The sequence below is a fragment of the Macaca mulatta genome, chromosome 4 (assembly GCF_049350105.2).
Source record: "Macaca mulatta isolate MMU2019108-1 chromosome 4, T2T-MMU8v2.0, whole genome shotgun sequence".
Taxonomy (NCBI): domain Eukaryota; kingdom Metazoa; phylum Chordata; class Mammalia; order Primates; family Cercopithecidae; genus Macaca; species Macaca mulatta.
The window spans coordinates 85,707,263-85,721,584 of record NC_133409.1 but is presented as its reverse complement, the minus strand read 5'-3'; the positions used below and the strand labels follow the sequence as shown (position 1 = coordinate 85,721,584).

Sequence of the window (14,322 nt, the reverse complement as noted above, 5' to 3'; positions counted from 1 at the left end):
TGGAACTACAAGTGCCCGCCACCACACTTGGCTAATTTTTTGTATTTTAAGTAGAGACGGGGTTTCACCGTGTTAGCCAGGATGGTCTGGATCTCCTGACCTCGTGATCTGCCCACCTCGGCCTCCCAAAGTGCTGGTATTATCGGCATGAGCCACCGCACCTGGCCCACACATTTAATTTTAAATTAAATTTTGAAACGACAAATTAAAGTTGTTTCTTTCCTAGACTGACATAATAAAAACAGATCATTACTTAATGGAGTAGATTGTAGATAGATTGTAAATATCTATGACATAAACAAAGATTTCAACCACACTTCATTCTTTTCTTCTTTCAACTTCTTTAAGAAGTCTACTGTTTGCTGAGGAGTACTTTTCCGTCTCTGGTTGCACTTATCTCCACCACCACATTCCTGGTGCTGCTTCTGAATTTATCACTTACCCAAACCATTGTTATTAACCTGAGCTTCACCAGCAGTATTTTAAAACGTTGAAGTATTTTTCTTAATAGAGAATGAAGAAATCATTTATGGTACAAATACTGCTTTGTGTTGTCATGAATTTTCAGTTGTCTGGCATATATCTAATTGTTGCAACTGCATTATTTCATGTTATCATCTTTTTTCTTTTCTTTTTGGAATGTAGAAAATGTTAACCCTGGAAGTGGTTAATGTGACGAAAAGCACATTAGAAAAAAAAAAAATCCACCTCCATCCAAAGTGATGGCATTAAGTGGAACCCAGTGTATCCTGGAGCACCTAATGCACACAAGATGTGGAGCATGTCCCCTGGTCAGAACTTTTAAATACTAAGTAGCAATGAATGGGAGGAATAAATCAAATGGAAGGATAGCTGGAATAATAAACAGTGAAGATGCTTCATACTCACACTCCAGCAAAGCAAGATGAAAAAATGATCGTGGCTGTCATGAGCTATTACTGAATGAAGAACTTTGTTTCAGCTCTTCTAACTTGAAAAATGGGAAAAAAGAAAGAAAGAAATGAAAAGAAAAAGAAAGAATGCTGGAGGAAAATAGCTTTTTTTTTTCCTTGAGTCTCTCAAACTCGTCAGTAAAACAAACTGCTATGTATCATCTGTTTAGTGACAGAAAATATATATATTGAGATCAAAGATAATCAAGGTACACCTGGTTATTATTTGTAAAGACTTAACTGTAAGTTTTTAATGATTAATTTATCTGCCACATAATGCTTTAATAGATCATGTGAAACATCAAGGGAGGAATGTGGTACTGCATTTCTAAAGCCTCCTTCTCTGTCTCTGAATGATAATAGGCATGGGAGTCATCATTAGTCTTGTTAGACGATGGTTCCTTTAGGAATCTCTATGTGTTACCTTTTAGAGGGAAGGTCAAAGAAGCCACCCCTGGGGACTCCCCTGCAGGATACAACTAACACAAGCATAAACTGTATGGAAATGGCTAAATTGTCTTTACTGAGACCTTGGTCTTTCGCATCAATCAAGTCCTTCTGAACTAGTAAAACAGATAAGCACCCTGCTGGCAAAAGTGTTACTATCCTTATGCTTGTCATGACTGGCACTACAAATTTAACAATAAACAGGCAGTTATTTGTCTTACTTCTTTAAAAAGCAAAATAAGTGTGCCGAAAGACATACAGTTGCAAGGAAAACTCATTTTAATGGAGAACAGAGCGACAAAAAAATTGCTAAGTGGTTTTGGTGTCACTCTCTTTCAGTCCTTCCTCAAAAGACCCTGTATTCAGGAATCCAATTGTAACTGCTATCAGTGCACATGGAGAAGGTAATATGAATCCGACAAGCCAAAACAAAGCAAACCAGGACCCCATGGCTGCCATGTGGGAGGGGGCAGATTTATCCGCCCTCACGTCTCAGCTTCCTGAGAGTGGAGCCTGTGTCAATGCCTCATCCTGACACCTAACTCATGGGGGAATTATAAGTCATCAATACCAATGACTGTAAAACACTTTGTAAATAAAAATGGCTTAGAAGTTCCAATTAACAACAGAAAGTAACCCTCTGGGGTGTACCAGAGAGAAATAACTACAGCCATAAATAAGCAATGGTGAGTTTAGGTTCACTTCTTATTTCAATGCCATTAAAAATGGACCTCCTTCCAATCTCCAATCTGAAGACTCAGCTATGATTTTTTTTTTCTCATTTACACTATACGGTGTTATGCTCATGAGTGGAAGCATTGAGGAAATACAGGATTGGACATTCCCTGCTATTTTAATATGAATATTACGAACTTACATATTCTTATCTACCTTCATGTCAAAAACAACAACAACAACAAACAACCAGAAGTAGTATAACTTAACTTAGCTAACTGTATGGCCGCCACAGATGTGCCATTAACAGGGAGCATAGCAAGCCCAAGAAGTGGCTACAGTGCCCACCCTTAGTGTACTTCATGCTTGCCCCATTTAGAACTTTCACAGGCTCACACAATGGATTATCAATCTCACCCAGGAAGTATCCACTGAGCCTGTAGTATGTCCCAGGCACTGTGCTAATCACCGCCAATATATCTCACTTATACCTGTGAGGAAAAGAGGCTTGGGGAGCAATTTGATATGACCAAATTATAATTAAATTAATAGCCATATAATACTAAATGTCATGAATTATTCTAAATGCATTGTAGAAAAATCAACCCATTATTACTCAGAATAGCCCTGCGAAGCAAGTACTACTGTTATCCACATTTTAAGATAAAAAAACCCAGAACGATTGAATAACTTGCCCAAAGTCACAGAGAACTGAGACTTGAACCTTGGCAGTTGGACTCCAGAGTCCATGCTTTTCCACTTCTCAACCTGGAAAAAGAGCCCAAGTTTTTGGTTCCACACTTAGTGTCTAGGGTCTCTGCTTGATTTTAAAAATTAAAAAATAAATAAATATGGTAAGACATGGCAGCTTATCCTTCAGGTCCTCACATGCCTGTGCAATGACAGACAAAAAACTATAGGGTGATAGAAGTCGCAGGAATGTACAGAATAGTCAGGAAATGTAAATAAGGGAGCATTTAGCTCAGACTGGGGTCTTCAAAGAAATCTTAGAAGAAGATAATGAATTGTGGTTTCCATTTCCCTAGAAAATCTAGTTATATGTGCCCCTATTTTTTGGCAGGCATTCTTGCAACCTTTGGCCTAAGTATGCACAGCATGTTCACAGGAATAATTTCAAATATAATATGAAAAAAAAATTAGCACCACCCTTAGCTTCTGTTAGGTCTATTGTAAGATCAGGGTCCATAGTAGCAAAACTCAGGCTGCCATAGCTTGACCAGAAACCAGGGGCCAATCCAGGGTACTCTGCTGCCCCTCTGAAAACATGTTGGCCATGGGGCATCTCTAGAGCAGCTTTAGCTGTCTGGTGAGTTTGGCTGACTCTCCAATCACCACAGAGGTCCTGATGGGCAGAGGTTCTGACTATCCTTCCCAGATTAAGCATGAGGGGAGGGCAGCAGTTGTTCTACCCTGCAGGGACCATCTCTACAGCAAACATCACCTCCAAATCAGAGCTCCCAACCTTGCAGAAAGACCCCACTTACAGGTAGACAACTCAGTGGGGAGACGGTGTTTGGGGAAGATGAATTGTAGGAAGAGGAAGGGAGAAGGGAGTGGCAGATGCAGGCAGAATCCTCAGCTTCTGCTTGGTCCTTGATTTATCTCCGTGGAGGAGACGGACCTCCAGGAAGAACAGACCTCCCTTCCCCCTCCACCCCTTCAGCACAGCAGTGATGCCTGCACAGAGCCTGTCCCTGCCATACACCTATCAAGAATACAGCAAAGCCATTAAACATACCAATCTTTACTGACTAAAAGACTGCCATCTTTTTAACCTTTTAAAATATATGGTACATGCATACAATGAAAAGCAATGATGTTATAGATTTATTGACATGGAAACATGTTCACTATGTATCACTGAGTGAAAATAAATAGGTTATGAGAAATAAATACCAAATCCAATTTTGTAAATGGTTATATACATATAAAAAGACTGGAAAAATATGCATCTGGATGTTTACAAAGAAGGGATTATTACAAGTATTTTTTTTCCTTGTGCTATCTGTCTTCTTTATGAAGACAATGTATTATTTATTTGTTTATTTACTTTTTTGAAAGAGCTATTTTATCTTTTCCGCAGGAAGAGGGAGATTTTTATTTCTTATTTTTTATTTTTTGGAGATGTAGTCTCACTCCATCTCCCAGGATGAAGTGCAGTTTTCTGAACACAGCTCACTATAACCCTGACCTCCTGGGCTCAAGCAACCTTCCCACCTCTGCCTCCCAAGTAAAAGGGACCATAAGTGTGCACTGGGACCACAGGTGCACACTGGGACTATAGGTGCACACCGGAATCATAGGTGTGCACCACCATGCCTGGCTAGTTTTCTTTTCTTTTTTTTGTAGGGACAGGGTCTCGTTATGTTGACTAGGCTGGTCTCAAACTCCTGGCCTCAAGCAATCCTCCCATCTTGGCCTCTGAAAGTGATGGGATTTCAGGTGTGAGCCACTGCACCCAGCCAGGAAGGGGGAGATTCTTAAATAGGTGGCTGTAGTATCAGTTATTATCAGTCTTAGTGGTTTGATTTGATTGAAATAGCTCAGGCTAAGGAATAAGACTTTAATCACAGGGAGAGAAGTATGTTGATGAACTGGATTTGTCAGCTCTTTCCTAATGACTAAAATAAAATGTGAAGTGGTTATTGCCATTTAGCATATCCTCAGAATTCAGACTTTATGACTTCCCTGTCACTCGCCAAATCAAAATCAGAGTATCCCAAAGTAGATATGTTAGAAGAAGAAAAACCAAAAGATTGGGTAACTCAATCAATTTGGGAAATGTTGAGTTAACTAGTGTTAAATAGTCATCTTTCTTGCAGGACTTCTGAGAGCCTCATTATGCTAATGTATATTGTATATTTCCCACAAAATAACAGTCTTTCCAACTTTATATTTATCCATGGAATTCATTTTTGCCAAAGCATCACATGGGACCAGTGACAAGTGAATGCTGTATTGCTTGGCAACACTGTTCTAAGTAGTAATCTAGAAACACCTGTAAACACATATAGTAACTCCCTCAGGAGAATTTTTAAATAGTTTAGCAAATATAAATCTATTATTTTCATCAAAGATGCTCTAATTTCAGAAATTATGAGATTAGTCATATTGTCAGTTCTACCAGGTTGCTTCACCAGCACTAAAGAGTTTCATATTCGTGAATAAATGTACTCAATTTTTGAATAAATGAACTCAAAATCTGTGACATCACTTTCAAGTAAAGCGGACCAGTCTCTAAACAAAATAAAATGTACACCTGTCACTGCCATTCTTTCGAGTCATTACAGTTTATAAATTTATAACACCATGAAAAGCTTTATTTATGTTCATATGGTGTGAAAATTGCAAGGAAAACTTTAAATTAATTACCTTTTTTAAAAGAAAGCAATTGAAATTTATCACAGACAGTAAGGGAATTTATTTACATGCCATAAAGCTTCTGAAAATACAGTCATGAAATATGAGTTAGAAAAAGTAGCTAGCCGGGCGCGGTGGCTCAAGCCTGTAATCCCAGCACTTTGGGAGGCTGAGACGGGCGGATCACGAGATCAGGAGATCGAGACCATCCTGGCTAACACGGTGAAACCCCGTCTCTACTAAAAATACAAAAAAAAACTAGCCGGGCGAGGTGGCGGGCGCCTGTAGTCCCAGCTACTCGGGAGACTGAGGCAGGAGAATGGCGTAAACCCGGGAGGCGGAGCTTGTAGTGAGCTGAGATCCGGCCACTGTACTCCAACCTGGGCGGCAGAGCGAGACTCCGCCTCAAAAAAAAAAAAAAAAAAAAAGGAAGAAAAAGTAGCTCATGCCCTCACATGTCCTCAAGATGGAAAAGCAAATTAGCGGGCCATAACTGCAAACCACAGTCTTGTGGTTTTCGTCTCTCTCCGTGGCTTAGATGTTGCAGGATCTCAAAGGCAGACTTGACTCAACAATATGATCTTTTCTTTTGGGTTTACTCAAAAATTTTCCCCAGAATCTACATGATCTGCTCTTAAAACAAGAAGCTGGCCAGTTAAGACAGTTTATCATAGTTTTCCCTCACACCTCAGGAGTAGACACCAGTTGAACGACATCTCAGAATCCATTTAGCTGGGGGTGAGGAGGAGTGTTTCTAGGACTGGGTCTTTTTTTCTCTCTCTCTTAGAAGTATCATTTTATTTCACTGTGAAATAAGCTGATTAGTATGTAGAAAAGCAACAGTCCCTTGATTTCCACAAATGCGTTTTGATTTTTTATTCTGGGCTTCAAGCCTTTCCTGCATACGTTTAACCGCAGCCTACTCCGTCAAAGGTACATTTACTGGGCTGAGGGTTTGGGGGGTGGGCTCCTCCCTGGAATCTTGCTTACATTTGCATGTGAAAAGAAAGAAATGCTTTTGAGTAATTAGTCATCTGAAATTCTGCACCATGAGGAAAAAAAATTGCTTTTGGATATTTATGGAGAGAAAAATCCATATGGACAATGAATACCCTATTAATGCATTGGGGGGAAGGGACAGGGATGTAGCACATTGTGTTGAATTGCATCCAAACAATGATAAAAATAATATTGCCACTTCCTTATAAATAGTAGCTACAATAGAAAGTAGCACAAAGCTGTCTTATTTACAACTTAAATTTCTTATATTTATTCTATTATCTTAAAAAGCCCTTTCTTTTTGACCTAATATGTTCATGCCATATTGAAGAAACTCATGATCAATATGTATTGATTTGATCACTAATTGCATTAATTTTGCTTTAGAAATTAGAAAGGCTCTAATGAAAATGTGAAGTCACTTCAAGATAGTACATTATGGGCAGGCTAATTTAGCTGGGTTCTGTGCATCAGATTATTTCATTATGAACCTTCAATTACCATACAAACGAATGAGATAAATAGCCTTTTCTGAGCAGATTTACATTTTTGAATTCGTCTATAAATTTCAAGAGCTTAAGTTAATTTATAACCTAACATCATATTTAATATACAAATAGTTCAATCATGAATGCATTATCTGCATAAACCCTTACTCTGGCCCTTCACAATATGCTTTGAACAACATTTGAAACAATCACTGTTTTTTAAATACTTGCTTGTACTACATTTAATCTCTTAAAGAAAAATGTGAAATGAATATTTTTGTTAAAATCTTGCATATTATTGCTTAGTAATTGGCGCAAGGAAACCAAGTGATGAAGAGGTATGCTGTTCAAGATTTATAAAACCCTAGAAATGTGAAATAGTCAAGCTGATTTTGAAATTGAGTGCAGATGCTAAAATAACATCCCAAGAAACCAGAGAACATAGAGCCTTTTACATTCTTAATGTATTTCTGCTGTTTAAAAAAACCTACCTGTACAATTGATTTAAATAAAAAAGACACCAGAAGTAGATATTTTTACCTTGGGGTGGAGTGGTATTGTGGTAGATGGCAGAAATGTGGCCAGAAGGCAAAAGCAAAGATAATTTTAAGGGGGTGCCAATAATTCTGAGATATCTTGAAGAAAAGCAATGCATCAAAATAAAATGTAGGTAACATTTTGCAAATAAATATTTGAAAGTTCATTCTTTTCCCAGGCTGTGTATTTATATACACTGAAGAAAATGAAATAGCTAGCACTAATGGATATTTCATGTGGTCCTATAAAGTTTTGAAGTGGTGTTGATAATAATAATGGGCAGAACATGCCATCTACTTTTGCTGTTTAGTATTTCATGATAAAATCATGAACACACAGTCTTGGCATATAATTCCTGCAGTTATTATTATTGTACGCTTAGGAATTTTAAAACCTCTAAAATAGTGCAGTGGTTCAATTTATACCTTCATTCATTATCCTTGTTCAGTGACGTTATAAGACCCTCATAGCATGATAACCAAAAATCAATGAATTATCACATAATTTAGGATAAAGTATATTTCACAAGCAAAGGCCTTAGGAGAGAATATCAGGGCTGAGGGCTCAAAAGAGATCAACTAGCCCCTTGGCACTCAATGTGCAGTCTTGGATGAGCACCTGGGAACCACTGTGGAATCTCTGGCTTCACCACAGACCTTTGAATCCAAATCTAAATTTAGTATGATGCCCAGGAAATTCATGTGCATGTTAGAGTTTGAGAAGCACTTGTTTAGTCTTTCATTATCTTTGTATACACATGGCAACTAAGGCAAAGAAACCTTGAGAACGCTGTTCAAGGTGGCAAAAATTAACTCTTATCTATGGCTGAAAGCTATGGTGGTTCAAGCGTGGTGCTATGTAGATCCCAGTCAAGGGTCAGGTCTACAAAGGTTAACTCTGCTGAACTCCCAGCAAGCTTTGGGAATTGCTTGTAATGCTTATAAAGAACATGTTTGAGAGTATATTGATGAATGAATACTAGTGCAGCACCATTCCAAGAACAATCATTCTGAATTTCGATTTTTCAGAATCATTTAATCAGGCCAGTTCATGAGCGAGTGCCAACATCCATCTACCCTGAACTACCTTCTAGACAGAAAATTCAAAATAAGAGAGAATGGTTCTATTCTCAATTTACCCATTCATAGGAAAAGTGTGAGAGTCAAGCATGACATGTTTGTCAATATTTCACCGGAAAAATTAAAACAGCAAGGGGCGATAACAAGTAGAGGAATTTTTAGTGTGGCTACCTGCAGCTGAGTATGTATAAAGCAAGTAAACAGTGGCCCAGTATAGACACAGCTGAGGGCACTTAATTAGTGACAATTACTACATTGTTCTAAGCTGCCTGCAACCTTGCTCTCTACCTTTAGATAAACTCATTTAAGTAAATACAATGTCAAGAAAATGGACAAGCCCTTTGACTTGCTAGAGAACCATGGAAATGCTGTATTCTATCAATTAAACATGATTCTTTCTTTTTATTAAGGGGAATTAGATCTAACATTTGCTTCAAAATTTCATACAGCTATTCACACATGTATATTAGTTCTTTAGTGTTAAATGTGTAGCAAATAGATTTTTCTTTTCAAAAATTTATACTAATAATGATCACACACTAAATCTTAATGGTTGGAGCCTTTCAGAAACTACTTACCTAGAAATACGTTTTAAGAAATAGTTTTGCAACTCATTGTTATAAAATATTTTTAAAGGGGTAAACAATTTGGATGCTTTTCTAATTCATCACGTTAGGTGAGAATGGTGTCCAGGAAATAGTTTGGAAATGCTTTGGAAAAGTCACAAATGAATTACCTTTTAAAAGTTTTTCACTTAACAAACATGTATTCAGAACCTAGTATATAAATCTTTATTTAACAAACCTCTTTTTAGCAAATAGTACACGCTAGATACTGTAAGCAGTAAGACATTGTATCAGCCTTTAATGATCTTATAATCAAAAAAGGCAAAAAGAATAGTGCATAAATAACTGTCATACAAAGAGGAAGGACAAACTACAAGTCCAACTTCTTCAGTCCTACAGCCACAGCATTATCAAGAGACAAGTTCCAGGCATGTTGTTCTCCTCTAACATCTGCACCAAATAACTCCTATGTGATCTGTGAGTCAGAGGATGGTGACAGCAGCTCCTCCAGCTCCCTGCCTCCTGCAAAAATGAGCAGAACCTTGTGCATTCACCCTGACAGATAAATGTCTTGTATTTGCTGCTTTTTTTCTGGGAAATGTGGTGCATGTAAAGTGAATATACTTTTATTTGGGGCATTAGTCATGGAATGTGGGGGAGTAGGAGATGTTTGACCTACTTAAATATACTTAAGTATACGAGTTAATTTCTTCACAAACGATTTCCAAAGTTCTTTTGTTTGACTTGGCATAGACCCCAGGTGACACCAGGCACGCACAGGAGCATGGGAAACAACGCTTTGTTGGTGGTGGATTCCCAACATGGTTTCACAAAGGAAAGCCATTACAACTCAAGGAAGGTTTTAAGACTCAGTGTTTAATTTATGAAACCACATTTTAAAAATCCAAGCAGAGTAGTCATTTAATGAGTTCAGAGAGTAAGCTGTAACAACTTTAAGCTGGAATTTTACTGTTCTTTTATCACATGAAGAAATGAACATTTTCTGTCTGTTAAGGGTTTGAGATAAGCGCCTTCCACCAGTTGATACCTGACACTTGCAATCAGCAAACAAGAAAAGGATGCTGCATCTAAAGCTAGGTTAACTCTTCATTAACAGCTCAATCTGATTTATCCATGAAGTCCTGCCCATGAAGTTTACAAGCACTAGGAACATTTCTCCAAGTTACACATGAGAGTTCCGGCCCCGAACCCTAAGTTACACGTGGATCTGGAGCTAAGGAAGGCTTTGAATCTCTGGAATTCACCCTCCTTATCTGCACAATAGGGGCTGCAGTGCATGATCCCTCACAGCTTCATCATAGTCAGGGCAGAGAGTGAGATGCCCCTGTGTCAGTGGTACGGCTAGTGCTCACTGCTTGCTTGCCTTCATTCCTTCTCTAGATTAACCATAAACGATGTCAGGTTGCTGTCTAAGTCCTGGCAGGGCAATGTATTGTGGTTTTCCACAGTCTTCACAACCAGCAGAGGGAGCGAAAGTGCACAGTAAGTAAACTTTAATGAAGTATAAAATCTTTTTAAAAATTATATTTCATTAAAATAAAATCTGCTAAATGTGTCTGGGTTGAGAAATTTGACATGCCTGGTGTATTTGCCTGCTGTCTGTTAGTGTTTGTGCGTGGGAAGTCAGAATTTAAAAATTATGGCCACTATAGTTAATAACAATATATTGTCTTGAAAATTGCTGAGACTGGAAGCTTCCAGCTGTACCGAGCTCTGCGTCTGCCCCAGTGATTCGTCACACTGCCAATCAAGTCCCTAAGGAACTTGTCTCCTCCAGACTCAAGTGCATTCTGTCCTGAAGAAGTCTGGCTTTGATAGGAGCCCTGTTCTTGTAGGGACAGAAAAGAAAAGGAGTGGAATGTGGTCCATCTGCCAGAAGAAAAGTTGGATTGATAAAAAGGGTCTCCAATTTGGGCTGCTGCCTAAAAGACTTTGGAAATTGTAGTTTTACTCCAGTCCCCACAGAGGAGCTCTTCAACAACTCAACAGTGAATCTGTGCTCAGTGGCTCAGCCAACCAGCAACTGGCTCTGCTGGTTAGCCTGGCAATTAGTACCATTAGTGGTCATGCCTGGAACTGCCCAGGCCTTTGTGCCACTTGGGTTGATGCCCAGCAGACATTAGTACACCCCTTACCATTTCATCAGGAAATCTCCAGGGACTATCAGTTTCATTTCTCCTCAGAGAACTACAGGGAAAGGTACCAGAACTTCTAGGATTTCCCTGGACAAACCTGGTATCTCTTCCCCAAGTGTAGTGTATTCTGGTCTAGGAGATGTGGACCCTCTGGGATATTTTTTTAAAAGAACAATGATATCTAGTATTTTTCCATGAGAGACACTGATCCATTTGGTACCCAGAAGGTCATGCAACAGAAATTTGATCTGCTGATTGGGAAAGACAAAGGTCTGTCCATCTGAGTTTTGATGTTGATGTATTTGACTCTACACTGGCTCCAGTCACAGGAATCCCTATTGTAGGGGGACTGACCCTTCAAGAAAGCATCTATATGACTGAGGAAATACATAGTACAGGGTTGCTGTCAGCGCTGGATCTTGTTGAAGTCAATCCTCAACTGGGCACTTCAGAGGAAGGGGCAAAGGCCACAGCTAGCCTGCCAGTAGATGTAACTGCTTTACATTTGGGTCAGACAAGATGTAACTGCTTTACGTTTGGGTCAGACATTGCCTATGGCCAGATTTTCAGTTTCCCGGTCAAGTCAGAAAATGAAGCGTGTGTGAGAATTTAGGAAAGACTGTGCACCATTTTGTTTCACAATGGACATTCCAGAACTGTAAGGCATTTGAGAGGACAGGTATTAAGTGGTTATCTGGGTTAATATTGCCTTAATGGAAACATTTGCACATTCTCGCAATTGTAAAGTTTCCCCTCTCCATTTTGGTGACTAATAATACTACTGTAAATGTGTGTGTGTATATATATACACACGCACACACACACATATACATATTTTGCACTTCACTGGGTATTAATGCATTGTAGTGTTGTATAAATTTAAAGATGCACAGCAGCATTTGGTACCTTGGTATATCAAAAAATGCTAAGAGAGGAGATTTTCAAGTATTTTCACCACAAAAAAATGATAATTATGTGAGGTCATGCATATGGTAATTGGCTTGATTTAGCCATTCCACAATGTGTACATATTTCAAAACAATATGTTGTGCCTGATATATACAATTTTTATTTGTCAACTTAAAAATTAATTAATTGGAAAAAAAAGTAACAAGAGAAAGGAGATTAAGTCCACCCACACCTACTATTCTGCTGTCTAAAGATAAAGGAGGAGCCAGAGGATGCTGGGCCTGCAGGGAAGGAGGAGACGCATATCAGCATCCTGGCTGGGAAGAGAACTCAAGCCTCTCCCCTGGACCTGCTTTCCTTTTTTCACTCACTTACATGAAAATGGGCTTAGGATCAATAAGAATAATTCCGCTCAAGCTTTCCAACAGAAGAAAAACAGAGTAACCAGCCATGTTCTGCAGTCCTCACAGCAATCCTTCCCTCCAGCTAACTTGCTTCTCATCTGCTACTTTTCATAAAGATAATGTGCTCCTGCATCTCATGATGAAAGGTAAAGTCTTTAAAGTAGTCCGTCGGTCACTAGACCTCATGGCCTCCCTTCGCCCCGCGTACCTCTGGGTCTCCTCAATTCTCCCACAGCACCAGTGGCCAGTGTGCCTTTCCTGAAGCATGTCAGGCCGCTTCACACCAAAAGCCTTTGAACTCACTGTCCCCAGAACTCTGTTCCCCTAGAAGTCTGCATGGCTTAGTCCTTCTTTGTCTACCGAATGTCAGCCTTCTTGATGCCCTATTTTAATTGTAAACTATCTGCTTTTCACTTTTCCTCCTGCCTTATTTTTCTTTACCTGACATTTGATACATATTATATGTCTTACTATTTTCCTTATAAGTTCAGAGGTTTCTATCATTTTGCTCACCATCATTCAATGAATGAATAAATGAATGAGTGAATGAATTTTAAACTTAATTACATATGCAGTGTTTGAAAGAAAGAAAAGCAAGTTTCCTTTAATGAAGGTATCATTATGTGCATATTATGGTTCTTTCGGCCTTACTCCCAAATAATTTTTTAATTGGTAGCTTCAAGATTGCTACATTGATTGAAATTCTAATTACTTGGCTGTGAGCACAAGTGTGCTCATAACTTTATCATGTTGCCATAAATATCAGTTATTTGGTAAGATAATGCTGCATTCACCTCCTCCTACTATAATGTCTAATTATCTCTCTTGGGCTCTCACATTCCATTGTGAAAAACTAACATTAGCTCATATATAATAGTCATTCATAGTCTCTGCATGTTTGGTATGTGTGACCAAATGCCCTTTAATAGGTTCCATACTAATATTATATGAATATTAGTGAATCATCTAGTATAAATTTCTACAGGGCCTCTTAAGTAAATATGTATTTAGTTGGTTATGTTTTATGCATATTTAGAATTTGTTTGCATTATCCAACTTCACATGTATTATTTACCCGGTGGGAATATTTCGCTTTCTGCTGCTCTACTTTATCCTAAGTATAAATTCACATATGTTTTATAATATTCATAACACTAATCCACCAAACAATCTTGATATCTGGTATATTATCATTTTCTTAATGAGGTGTTATCTATAGCAAAGTATTTGCTTAATCACTCACGTTTTGTTTGCTTGATTTTGGCCATTCCTCACTCAAGACAAGTATCTGTTGAAAAAAAAGGATGTCTCCAGAAAGTCAATGAGTCCTATAAAGAAAATTGTAGCAGACATTTTCTGAAGAAAAACTAATGTGTCAAAGGTAAGTAAACCATAATTAATTTCTTGGAAGTTTTTTTAAATTTTCTTCCCCAGCTTATAAAAAGAAACCTCTCTGGTATGTTGGTCAGGTTGAAACCTAATTGCATAATCTACATTATTTCATTCTCAATTGTAGTTGAAACAACTCAAATTGATAAGTGTTTGCTTTCTGTTTTCACATTTTTAAAATCTAATTTTTGTTTAAAAAGTTGAGTCTAAAGAACTAAAATTCGGGACAATTTAGAAGCTAAAGGGAGTGGATTAATAATTTGGTTACATTTTGCTGTCCAATCAACATCTCATGGGAGTTTAAAAATAATTTTAGTTATTTGCTTTTAGCCCTTCTTACATAAGGCTAACACAGTGGAC

The 14,322-nt window shown here is 38.2% G+C and overlaps 1 pseudogene; it reads left to right on the top strand.

The window, feature by feature from the left end:
- Positions 1 to 10,519: 10,519 nt before the first annotated feature.
- LOC100428403 (arginase-2, mitochondrial pseudogene) lies at positions 10,520 to 11,873 on the top strand (annotated as a pseudogene).
- Positions 11,874 to 14,322: the final 2,449 nt, after the last annotated feature.